At 39.3% G+C, this 12,927-nt stretch overlaps 1 pseudogene; it reads right to left on the bottom strand.

Moving 5' to 3' along the window:
• Window positions 1–3,702: 3,702 nt before the first annotated feature.
• LOC129502919 (catalase-like) lies at window positions 3,703–5,272 on the bottom strand (annotated as a pseudogene).
• Window positions 5,273–12,927: the final 7,655 nt, after the last annotated feature.

Genomic DNA, 12,927 nt, shown 5'->3' with positions numbered 1-12,927 from the left:
TCCCTAGATAACCTTCAAACCATCCTGAAAATCTACGAATTCGGCCTGAGATGTAAAGAGAGACCAGCTGGAACGCTACAGTGAGAAGAGTCCGCGCTTCTATCAAGGTAGGAAGACGGGGAAAAAGAAATAAAGGAACAAAAGGCCTCCGAGGGGGAGGGGCCCGCGAGGAGCCGGGCTGAGGCCGGGGCGAGTGTCCCCAGGACAGGAGAGCCCCGTCCCGGAGGAGCAGGAGCTGCACCAACCTTCCCGGGCGGGCGGAAAGGGGCTCGCAGGGAGGTGGAGCAGGACCCAGGAGGGCGGGGATGCCCTCGGGCTCCCGGGGACACTAACAGACACCTGCGCCCCGGGAGAGTGCGCCGAGCTCCCTAAGGGCTGCAGCGCGCACGGCGGGACCGACCGGAGCAGCTCGGAGGGGCTCGGGAGCGGCTCCGCGGAGGGGGCTGCGGGGCGGGAGCGCGAATCCCACAGCGCAGGCCCCGGAGCACAGGGCGCCGGGACACAGCCCAGGATCCGGCCTCCCCCGGGACAGGCAGAGGCCGGGAGGGCCCAGGACAGCGAGGACGCTCCTGCCCCGAGCTGAGCAGATCAGCGGCCCCGCCCCGGAGCCTCCAGGCCCTGCGGACGGAGAACCGAGAGCCCCGAGCCCCGTAGTTCCTGCGGAGGCTGAATCCAGGCTTCCAGAGTTGCCATAGCAACTGCGGCTCTTCCTCCTGGGGCCCCACGGGGTAAACAACCCCCGCTGAGCCCTGCAGCAGGCAGGGGCAGAGCAGCTCCCCCAAGTGCTAACACCTGAGAATCAGCACAGCAGGCCCCTCCCCCAGAAGACCAGCTGGACGGACCAGTGATACTCCCCCGTGTTCCAATACAACTTGTTTTTGGCCACTCTGCACTGAGCAAAATGACTAGAAGGAAAACCTCACCTCAAAAGAAAGAATCAGAACCAGCCCTCTTTCCCACAGAGTTACAAAATCTGGATTACACTTCAATGTCAGAAAGCCAATTCAGAAGCACTATTCTACAGCTACTGGTGGCTCTAGAAAAAAGCATTAAGGCCTCACGAGACTTCATGACTGCAGAATTTAGATCCAATCAGGCAGAAATTAAAAATCAATTGAATGAGATGCAATCCAAACTAGAAGTCCTAACGACGAGGGTTAATGAGGTGGAAGAATGAGTGAGTGACATAGAAGACAAGTTGATGGCAAAGAGGGAAACTGAGGAAAAAAGAGACAATCAATTAAGGGACCATGAAGACAGATTAAGGGAAATTAATGACAACCTAAGGAAGAAAAACCTACGTTTAATTGGGGTTCCCGAGGGCGCCGAAAGGGACAGAGGGCCAGAATATGTATTTGAACAAATCCTAGCTGAAAACTTTCCCAATCTGGGAAGGGAAACAGGCATTCAGATCCAGGAAATAGAGAGATCCCCCCCTAAAATCAATAAAAACCGTTCAACACCTCGACATGTAATAGTGAAGCTTGCAAATTCCAAAGATAAAGAGAAGATCCTTAAAGCAGCAAGAGACAAGAAGTCCCTGACTTTCATGGGGAGGAATATTAGGGTAACAGCAGACCTCTCCACAGAGACCTGGCAGGCCAGAAAGGGCTGTCAGGATATATTCAGGTTCCTAAATGAGAAGAACATGCAACCAAGAATACTTTATCCAGCAAGGCTCTCATTCAAAATGGAAGGAGAGATAAAGAGCTTCCAAGACAGGCAGGAACTGAAAGAATATGTGACCTCCAAACCAGCTCTGCAAGAAATTTTAAGGGGGACTCTTAAAACTCCCCTTTAAGAAGAATTTCAGTGGAACAATCCACAAAAACAAAGACTAAATAGATATCATGATGACACTAAACTCGTATCTGTCAATAGTAACTCTGAACGTGAATGGGCTTAATGACCCCATCAAAAGGCGCAGGGTTTCAGACTGGATAAAAAAGCAGGACCCATCTATTTGCTGTCTACAAGAGACTCATTTTAGACAGAAGGACACCTACAACCTGAAAATAAAAGGTTGGAGAACCATTTACCATTCAAATGGTTCTCAAAATATACCCTAAAAACTATAGAACACTTCTGAAAGAAATTGAGGAAGACACAAAGAGATGGAAAAATATTCCATGCTCATGGATTGGCAGAATTAATATTGTGAAAATGTCAATGTTACCCAGGGCAATTTATTTTTTATTTATTTATTTATTTTTAAATTTATTTATTTATGATAGTCACAGAGAGAGAGAGAAGCAGGCTCCATGCACCGGGAGCCCGATGTGGGATTCGATCCCGGGTCTCCAGGATCGCGCCCTGGGCCAAAGGCAGGCGCCAAACCGCTGCGCCACCCAGGGATCCCCCCAGGGCAATTTACACGTATAATGCAATCCCTATCAAAATACCATGGACTTTCTTCAGAGACTTAGAACAAATTATTTTAAGATTTGTGTGGAATCAGAAAAGACCCCAAACAGCCAGGGGAATTTTAAAAAAGAAAACCATATCTGGGGGCATCACAATGCCAGATTTCAGGCTGTACTACAAAGCTGTGTTCATCAAGACAGTGTGGTACTGGCACAAAAACAGACACATAGATCAATGGAACAGAACAGAGAACCCAGAAGTGGACCCTGAACTTTATGGTCAACTAATATTCGATAAAGGAGGAAAGACGATCCACTGGAAGAAAGACAGTCTCTTCAATAAATGGTGCTGGGAAAATTGGACATCCACATGCAGAAGAATGAAACTGGACCACTCTCTTGCACCATACACAAAGATAAACTCAAAATAGATGAAAGATCTAAATGTGAGACAAGATTCCATCAAAATCCCAGAGGAGAACTCAGGCAACACCCTTTTTGAACTTGGCCACAGTAACCGGAGAAGGACAAACAGTGTATGTTCTCATTCATTTGGGGAATATGAATAATAGTGAAAGGGAATATAAGGGAAGGGAGAAGAAATGTGTGAGAAATATCAGAAAGGGAGACAGAACATAAAGACTTCTAACTCTGGGAAATGAACTAGGGGTGGTGGAGGGGGAGGAGGGCGGGGGGTGGGGGGGAATGGGTGACGGGCACTGAGGGGGACACTTGACGGGATGAGCACTGGGTGTTATTCTGTATGTTGGTAAATTGAACACCAATAAAAATTAATTTATAAAATTAAAAAAAAACGATCAATTTCAGGCAGGAATAAGCATTAAGCCATGATGTCACTGAAGTTATTTTCAAGAGATATCAATGCATTAAATGTGTTTTTCCTATATGGAACTGAGAAAAATTAAAATTTCTGGGTAGATTCTCTTTTCTTCTTATATAATTACAGCCATATTTTTATATAATAAGGGCATGAGATGATATATATAAACATACTAATTTCACCAAGACTTTATCTTATCAAATAAAATCATATTTCTGCCAGAAACTTTCATTCTAATCATTTTAAGTGAATAATCCAACCCAGCACCAAAAACAAATACATTTTCTTTTATATCATTGTTAAGCCCTACCCTTACTTCTCCCTAGGGAAATAGCATTAAAAGCCACTGCAACATTATTTGCGATAGAAACCTGGATTATCATTTTAAAGACATAAAATGTACCTAGCACAGGAGAATCTTCTATCCAGCAAAGAGTGGGTATGTGTGCGAACACCACGCTTTGCTTCACAGGTGGAGAGCAACTCGGGGCACGACTCTCACAGATTGGCTTTCTCCCTGGCAGCAGGTGAGACTCATGCTGCATAAAGATGTGAATCGCGTCTTAGCTTTCTCACCATTGTATTTGTCCAAAAGAGCCTGAATGCAGGCCCCGTAGTCAGGGTGGTCATCACTGAAGTTCTTGACTGCTTTCTTCTGCATGAAAACTTGTGCATCCTTCAGATGGCCAGCAGTGTTCTCGCACAGGTGTTTCCTCCTCTTCACCAAGTATCTTCAAATAGAACATCCACACCTGAGTGACATTATCTTCATTGGCACTGTTGAAACGCTGCACGTCCAGAGAACATTGGCTGCTATGCTCTTGGACACAACACTGTTGTTCGGGAGCACTAAAGCTATTGGGGTAGTAATTTGGAGCACTACCCTGATTGTCGAGCTTGCACATGGGGCCATCATGCTGGTAGTTGGTCACCCCAGCACGGAAAGGATAGTTCATAGGTATCTGAAGATAGTTGGGTTCTAGGCGGTGGCGGTGACAGGACAGTCAAAAAGACGGCCCTGAAGCATTTTGCCAGAGCTGGGCTCAATGCCAGGTGGCACGTTGCTTGGGTCAAATGTAGGCTGTTCAACCTCAGTGAAGTAATTAACTGGATTCCGGTTTAAGACCAGTTTACCAACTGGGATAAGAGGGTAGTCTTGGTGAGGCCAAATCTTGGTAAGATCAAATGGATTGAATGGAAAGGTATCTGCCTGACTGAAAGTCATGACTTAGATATAAAATGTCCAGGAGGGGTAGTTGACTGTGGCAATGGCATTGAAAAGATCTTGGAGGCTGTAGTCTGGATCTTCATGAGAAAGTCTTGCATCTTCCACAGAAAAATTTTTGATGCCCTGGTCTGCCTTATAATGGAATTTGCAATAAACTGCCTCTCCTGCCACATTAACCAGCTTAAAAGTATGCAATCCATATCCATTCATGTGCCTGTGTCCATCTGGAATCCCTTGATCACTGAACAAGAAGGAAACCTGGTGCAGACTCAGGGTGCAGGCTCCAGAAGTCCCAGACCATGTCCAGATCCTTCAGGTGTGTTTGAGGGTTTCTCTTTTGACTATGGATAAAGGATGGAAACAATATGACATCTCTGATGAAGAAAATGGGGGTGTTATTTCCAACTAGATCCCAATTACCATCCTCTGTGTAAAATTTCACTGCAAACCCACGAGGGTCATGAATTGTGTCAGCCGGGCCTGACTCTCCAGCAACAGTGGAGAATCGAACCTCAATGGGAGTCCTCTTTCCAATATGCTCAAATACCTTTGTTTTGGAGTATTTGGTAATGTCATGTGTGACCTCGAAGTAGCCAAAAGCCCCTGCTCCTTTAGCCTGCACAACTCTCTCAGAGATTCTCTCCTGGTCAAAGTGAGCCATTTCATCAGTGAAAACCACATCCTGAACAAGAAGGGGCCCACGAGGCCCTGCTGTCATAACATTAAGTTTGTCTCTATTGGATTGCCAGTCCCAGTGGTCAGGACGTCAGGTTTCCATGCGGCCTGCTGCTCCTTCCAGAGCTTCATCTGTTCGCTGACTGGATCCCAGCTGTCTGCCATGGTGTCCCACCAGCTTCGCAGAACGTTGCAGGTGGCCTCGGCTCTCACGTCTCCACCCTCAGTGGACGAGCCCAGTCTCAAGTTTTTCTTTTTGACTGAAGAATTCCTAATACCTTTAAGTAATGAAGCAGAATACAGAAATTGCCAGATATTTTTGGTGGTTGCTAGCCTGACCAAGTAAGATTGATCTCTTTTTTATTTTCAGATCTAGGCATTTGTGATTTATTTTGTAAGTGTAATGTCTAAATGAATATATTTAAATTTGAATATCTTATTGTTAAGAAAGTATGCAGGGAAAACAATCTTTCCTCTCATTGTGGGATACCCACTGCTTCGTTGCCTTCAAGATTCAGTTGAAAGCTTAACTCTTCTGTGAGCTTTTCAAACCAACAGCAATCATTTCTTCCAAATTCTTTCAACATCTGTTAAACCTTGTGTACTATGTCACCTAGCATTCATATCAGAAAGCAGGGAAGAGTATGGTCGTTGCGATCAAAGGCCTAGATTTTAATCCTGGCTCTTCTTTACATTGGATACTTTGAGCAAGAAATTTACCCTCTTGAAGCATCAGTTTCATCATCCAAAAAATGGATGCTACAAAATGTCTTCTTATGGATTTATATTATAACTAAATTAGGTATTTGTGCAATGCTTATCCCAATATCAAGTAAGACAGTAAATTTTTAATAATTGGTAATTCTTATGTTATAGATAATTCTTATTTTACCAATCAAATTTCAATGTGATTAAGAGCAAGATTTATAACTATTACTTAGTATTAACAGTAATAGCCACCACCATTCATTGGGTGTTGACCACTTTATATGAAATATCTTACAAAAATTAATGATAGCCCTATAATGAAGTTATTATGATCTCCATTAACATTTGAGAAAACTGAGTCTTGGAGAGGTTGAGGAACTTACTTAAAGTTACAATGTATTAAACAGAGAACTTGGATTACATTCTAAAGCCTATGAAACTAACAGCAGAACACAGCACAGAGTAGAACCTAAGCTTAGTTTGTATTCATGCAGACGTCAATAGGTCCTTGGGGACCTTATCAAAAAGATGTGAATCAACACAGTCTGATTGTTACTCCTGAAGAAAATACGACTTGTGGTAAAGAAGCAAGGCTGTCAGAACTAAGCTGCAGAAGAGAATCAGAGTCCAGTGTCCAGTTCCTATTCTCTTATCAACATAAGTCACCTTAAGCAATGCTAATATCCCCCCTAGCTTTATTTGATCTCAGCAATAAGGGGAGCAGAACAGTGCTGTCATATTGGAATGAAACACTATCATACAGAGAATACTATAGAAATGCTACTGTGTGCATGTATTTTATGCAGACAGTACTGAATGTTAACCAAAGCATTGTGAAACAAATTCAAGGAAAGGACAGGTTATTTACCTAAATGCTATTTAATAAAACCTTGCTTTGTGGGAAAAAAATGAGACAAAGGGTATTAAAAAAGGATGCTAGAAGTCATATTATGGAAAATGATAATTTAAGAAGGTGTCAGGAGGACCCATATCTCATAGAATGTCCTGGGATATTTCCCATTGACCCATTAGCTTGATAAATCTGAAATGTGAAGATAGTATAGAACACAAGAGCTGAGAAGCAGAGCAACTTGAAAAGTGATGAGGGGACCCAAGAGCAATTAAATACAGAAGTGAAATGCTTGTATGAGAATTTTCCTTTTTTACATATTTTGACAAATTTGTTCACAGAGTTTAGTTGTTGGCAGAGTCCCCTTAAACTTCAGTGGATATATGAATTATAAAAGAGACAATGAAAAAACTACATTAGAAATATAAACAGTCCCTATTAAAATATACATTTTTCTACTTTCTGAAGAAATGACATTCCATCTACTTAATTGTGTGCATAGGAACATCCTTTTGAAGAGATTAGGAAATTGCTGTATCAAGTATAATTTTGACTTGCATCTTAGCCAACCAAAAAGAAAAAATAATGAGGGGTGGGAAAAGGAAATAGAAAGCCAATTATATGCTGATTTGCTAATGTTATTTTTCAGATTAAATGCCACTTCAAGTTACAAAACCTCTGGTACTTGAAGCTGTCAGTTTTCTGAGCACTTTCTTGAGAAGTCTTGTCTTAGCAAAGAGAATGTTGAAACACAGGGCCCCTCAGGGGGCCAACCAAACTTTGACAGAGGTTTAACAGTCCTTGAAATTATATCCCCAAACCTTAGAAAGCCTGCTGATTCAGTGGGAAAGGACATAAGCTGAGCAAGTTATAAATAAACTCTTTTATCAGAGGCAATGGTGTCATGGTGACTTCAAAGACCAAAGCACGGATAGTAAGTTCTCTGATGTTCTGAAGACAGTAAGAACTTTATTATATTGGTCAAGCCAGTCTTGGATCTAAGCTGAAATCTGATAACACTAATGGGCTTTTTCCCCTCTATTTTTATAATTTTGAATAAATTTCTAGTCAATCAAGGTCACTGTGTCATTAAATTAAAAAAAAACAAGATAATGTTTTATGATATCTTATTATCATTTCTGTCCCCAGAGGAGTCAAGATTTTCTAATTATGAATACCAACACATAGGATACTCCTCATAGTAAAAATCTGTTCTGGGCAACAAGTTAAATTCGTGAAGAGGCATGGACTAGATTGCTTCTACAATGCCCTAAAAAACATGAGATAGTCCAGTGTGCCTTTCTTGGTCCCATAATAATTATGAAGGAAATAAAACACAAGAGGGAATGTTGAGAGTTGGGTTTAGGGAATTTAATTCCTGAGAAGGTCACTCTAGAGTCTAAGAGAATGATGAAGATAAATTTAATGTTAATAATAGCTAACAAATGTTATTCACAAGGCAAATATATATGATAATCCCTTATCAATATATATAGAAAGATTTTAAAATATTAGCTGGAAAATAATATTACAGACTTTATAAAAGTGATTACCAACAATGATCTAGCACATAAAACTTGAGACTTCTACATCGACTACCTTGTATTAGAGAAAAATCAAGAATAAATTTAATTATGACATAATGTGGCTGTAACAGTCAACTACAGTTAAGATCTGTGTAGTATCTGCTTACGACCCTATTGCCAATTGGAGTCAAGTGCACAGGTCTCATAAACACTTGAGTGTGTGTGTGTGTGTGTGTGTGTACATTGGTTGCAAAGAAAATCTTGTCAGAAAGATACTCCAGAAGAGCTCAACAATGAAGAATATTATCATTGGCAAAGGAAAGGAAATAGGTTGAAGCCTTGCTGGCATCTGAGGAAACTTTACTCCATTCAGAACTTTTAGTACAGAGGTATTAGAATCATTTTTGTTGCACAAAAATAAAAATAAAACAAAATAGCTGTGTTTGTGTCTTATACGAGAGAAGCAATCCCTAACTTAGTTCTGCAGAATTGTTAAATGTTGGGAACATACTCTTCAATGCTCCATGCACATTTCTGGGAGAAGCATACTCTTTCTGCTAACTCATATGTATTTCATGTCACAGTAGTTCACAGAAAAACAGAATGGACAGAGTATAAACAATCACAAAGAAAATATGTAATTTTTAAAAAGTAGTATTTGCTATTGTTTTAACAAAATGAAAAACATGTGTTCACTGTGTTTTCTTAGCTCTATAATTCTCTTTCAGCTTTGCTATAAATTCAGTGCCTTTCTTTGTGGGCTATCAACATGGCCTGCCTGCAATTTCTAAGGAGAAGACCCATAATGTAAATAAATGAATAAATAAAACAATGACAAATGTGATCTGATATGAAGGAAAACAAACAAGAGACTAGTATTTTAAAAAAATAACAACAGGATTTAAACAGTAAATATCTTCCTAAGAAAGTGATATGCGGGCTGAGATCTTAATATATATAAGAGGAGAACATTGCAAGAAAGGGGGACAAATACCAAGAAGCAACAAAGCATTTACAAAATATCCAAAACTCATTTACAAAAATCCTAAATAAAACAGAAGGATCAACAAACAGAAAGACTTGTTGGCTGAAAAGAAGTGAGCCAGGGTGAGTGTAGCATGAGATATATAGTCTTTGTAACACTTGGTGAGATGGCTGCCATATCTATTCTCACTCCAGCAAGAGTATGGCGTTTTGTGCTCTGGAAAAGTCTATGAACTGCAGGATGCTAGGCACATGCCCTAAACCTAACCATAACACTAGACCTAACCCTAACCCTTAACCTCTACCCCCTAACACTAACCCTAAACCTAACCATAACCTCACCCCCTCTGGAGAGGTCTCTGAACTGCAGGACACCAGACACATACCCTCACCATGGCCCTAACCCTAACCCTGACCTTAGATCTGAGAGGAAGAAAAAGAAGATGTGGTGTGTGTGTGTGTGTGTGTGTGTGTGTATTATAATGGAATATTACCTAACCATCAAAAAGAATGAAATCTTGCCATTTGCAATGACATGGATAGAACTAGAGTATTATGCTAAGCAAAGTAAGTCGGTCAGAGAAAGACAAATATCATATGATTTCACTCATAAGTAGAATTTAAGAAACAAAACAGGGTAAAAAAAGAAAAAAAAGAAGAAAGAAAGAGAGAATGAAAAAGAAAGAAAGAAAGAAAAGAAAGAAGAAGAAGAAGAAGAAAAAGAAAGAAAGAAAGAAAGAAAGAAAGAAAGAAAGAAAGAAAGAAAGAAAGAAAGAAAGAAAGAGAAAGGTAAAGCAAGAAGCAGACTCTTAACTATAGAAAATAAACTGATGGTTACCAGATGGGAAGTAGGTGGGAGGATGGGTTAAATAGGTGATGGGGATTAAGAAGTGCACTTGTGATGAGCACCAGGTGTTACATGGAAATGTTGAATCACTATATATACACCCAAAACCAATACTAATATTAGTATTAGTTAACTGTATGTTAACTAACTGGGATTTAAATAAAAACTTGAAAACAAGAAGTTAAGATTGTATTCTAGGTGCCAAGGAAAGCCACTGGAGAGTTTTAAGCAAAGGAATGGCATAATCAAATTTAAATTTTAAGAGTATTTTGATGGTCTACTGAAAATTGATAAAGAAGGAGTGAAAGAGGGAAGGCAGCACCACAAATCTGTGAATTGGGAATCATCCAGAGGAGAGAAGTGCTTCTTTGGCATTGCCTAGTTTCAGTACTTATCTCCTCTTTCTTGACCTCCTCGCCAGCCTCCCCTGCCTCTTAAGTTTTATCCATTTAACACTGTCCTGAACATAAGGACCGGTTTAATCTTTGAAAGGATGAAAATTTCCAGTGTTTAACTCTCTTTAGATAAAGTAGGGCATAAGCCTAGGGGCATCTCAAAGATATGACTGCAACCTCACTTGCTATGCTGTCTAATTAATTCTCAACATCTCTCAGTTTCAGCAACTGAGCTTCTCACCATTCCTTAAACACTCTCTGCCTCCATTATTTCGATGAGTCTAGTGCCTAGAATTCCCTTCTTCATCTCTCCCTCTCAGAAGTTAACCATTCTTCATGACCCCCCCCCAAAAAAAGATCCTTCCTCCATGAAGTTTTCCTAATCTCTCACATCAGAAATCGTCTTCTTTCCTCTCTGCACTTCTATTTCACGTTGATTTTGATGTCATTATGGTATAAATCATGAACTGTCTCACACTGATTTTCTCAATAAATGTTATTTCACTATGGAAAAGCACACATGCTTTGAGTTCAGAAAGTATGTTAGGGCTGTGTTCTAGTTTTGCAATTCTTGAACCATGTGACCTTTAGTAAGCTATTTAAATACTTTAGCTTCCTCCTCTATAAATAACATACAGTGATCTACTCAAAATGCTTCTTGAACTTCTGCAAACCAAAAGTTATCGTAAATTTATAAAATACTACACAAAATTACACATGGTAAATGATTAAGTCATATTATTTTCTCTTCCTGAGATGATAAACTGGGTCGTAAACATCTGTGCTCCCCCATAGCATTCATTTAAATGCTCACATGTTGTAAGTACTAAATACATATTACATGGTAAGTAGTAGATGTCCAATTAATAATTCTTACCTATTGCTTCAATTTTGAGCACATATTATATGCAAATTTTATAATAAATATTAATATACACAACCTATTAATTCTAAGAGTTTGTTATTAAAATAGAAAAAAAATTTTTACAAAGGGAAACTAATTAGTGTAATCAGGGAAAGGGTACCGAAATGATTATCATCAGGTAAATACAGTCAAACATCAGAAGCCACCTCATTTATGTTTGGGAGGATATAAGGATCTGGATTATTGCCCAGAGTCCTTACATATGACCTAGTCCTACAAACTCCTTTTTAAGATGAATAAACAAAAGCATGAAAGACATAAATTCCTTGTTCAAGTGAAAACAGTTCAAGATTTTAGTTATTCTGTGTCCCAATCCATTGTTCCTTTAATTACATAAGAGGAAATTTCAGATGTGAAATTTCTTGTTCTCACATAAAAGAATCTCACGTAAAAGAATTAAGAGCAAACAATACCAGGTTTTCTCTGACTTATTTAAAATATTATATTTTAAAATGCCATTATTAGGACACCTGGGTGACTCAGCAATTAAGCATCTGCCTTCGGCCCAGGGTGTGATCCTGGAGTCCCAGGATCAGGTCCCATGTTGGGATCCCTGCATGGGGCCTGCTTCTCCCTCTGCCTGTGTTTCTGCCTCTCAATCTCTCTCTCTCTCTCTCTCTCTCTCTTTCTGTGTCTCTCATGAATAAATAAATAAAATCTTTAAAAAATAAAATAAAATGTCATATTTATAATTATTATTACCTATAAATATGACAATTTAAAATCTCTCTAAATATATGTATATATGTGTGTGTATATATATATACATACATACATATAAACTAGAATAGGTAGAAATACATTACTGTATTTATGGTCTGGGCAATCCAACATTAATTTGTTTCTGAGTAAATTTCTTCCTCTACTTTCTCCTACTTCTAAAATCTGAAATAAATAAATAAATAACATAAAATCTGAAAGCAACTGTGCCTATATGTCCATTTTTTTCTGTTCTTCACTCAGATTTCAACATAATTAGGAATCAAAATTATTAGTAAGATGATTCACGGAATAATTCATTGGAATATGGTACTATTTCTAGCAAAATTAATGAGATCACATGGAAACATTCTCTAAGACTTCTTTAAGAAAAATGACCTATTTTCATTAAAATTATTCTCTGTGATTATGTACAAAATCAAGATTTTTTCCTTATCTATATCTAAAGGTATCATTTTCAATACAGACATGGTTTTGGTGAACTCTCAATTTTCTCCTCACTGGGAGCCTCTAAATTCCATCTGGGGTAGGAGCCTTAACAGCCTTTCTTTTTTTCAAGTCAGCCTGCTGAAGGCCTCATAATATCATCAACAATCCCAGCTGTAGCTTTCTGAACAATACTTTCTTTTGTGGCAGTTGTCAGCTCCATTTAATATAACAAAAGAGGGGAAAAAAAATCCCTAGAAAATCTAAGTCTTCACTCAAAGATAACTCTCCCAACCTCCTGACAGGCTATAGAGAAATTATCTATTTTGATAATTTTGAGTTGAAATAAAATGCATACATTTTAATACCAATAGAAACAATGTGAATACTCATATATAAATAAAGTGGGTACAGATTCAATTTTAAACAAATCAAACAT

The sequence above is a fragment of the Nyctereutes procyonoides genome, unplaced genomic scaffold, assembly GCF_905146905.1.
Source record: "Nyctereutes procyonoides isolate TBG_1078 unplaced genomic scaffold, NYPRO_anot_genome, whole genome shotgun sequence".
In the NCBI taxonomy this organism is placed as follows: domain Eukaryota; kingdom Metazoa; phylum Chordata; class Mammalia; order Carnivora; family Canidae; genus Nyctereutes; species Nyctereutes procyonoides.
Note: the sequence above shows the minus strand (reverse complement) of the source record. Positions and strands in the feature narration are given on the sequence as shown.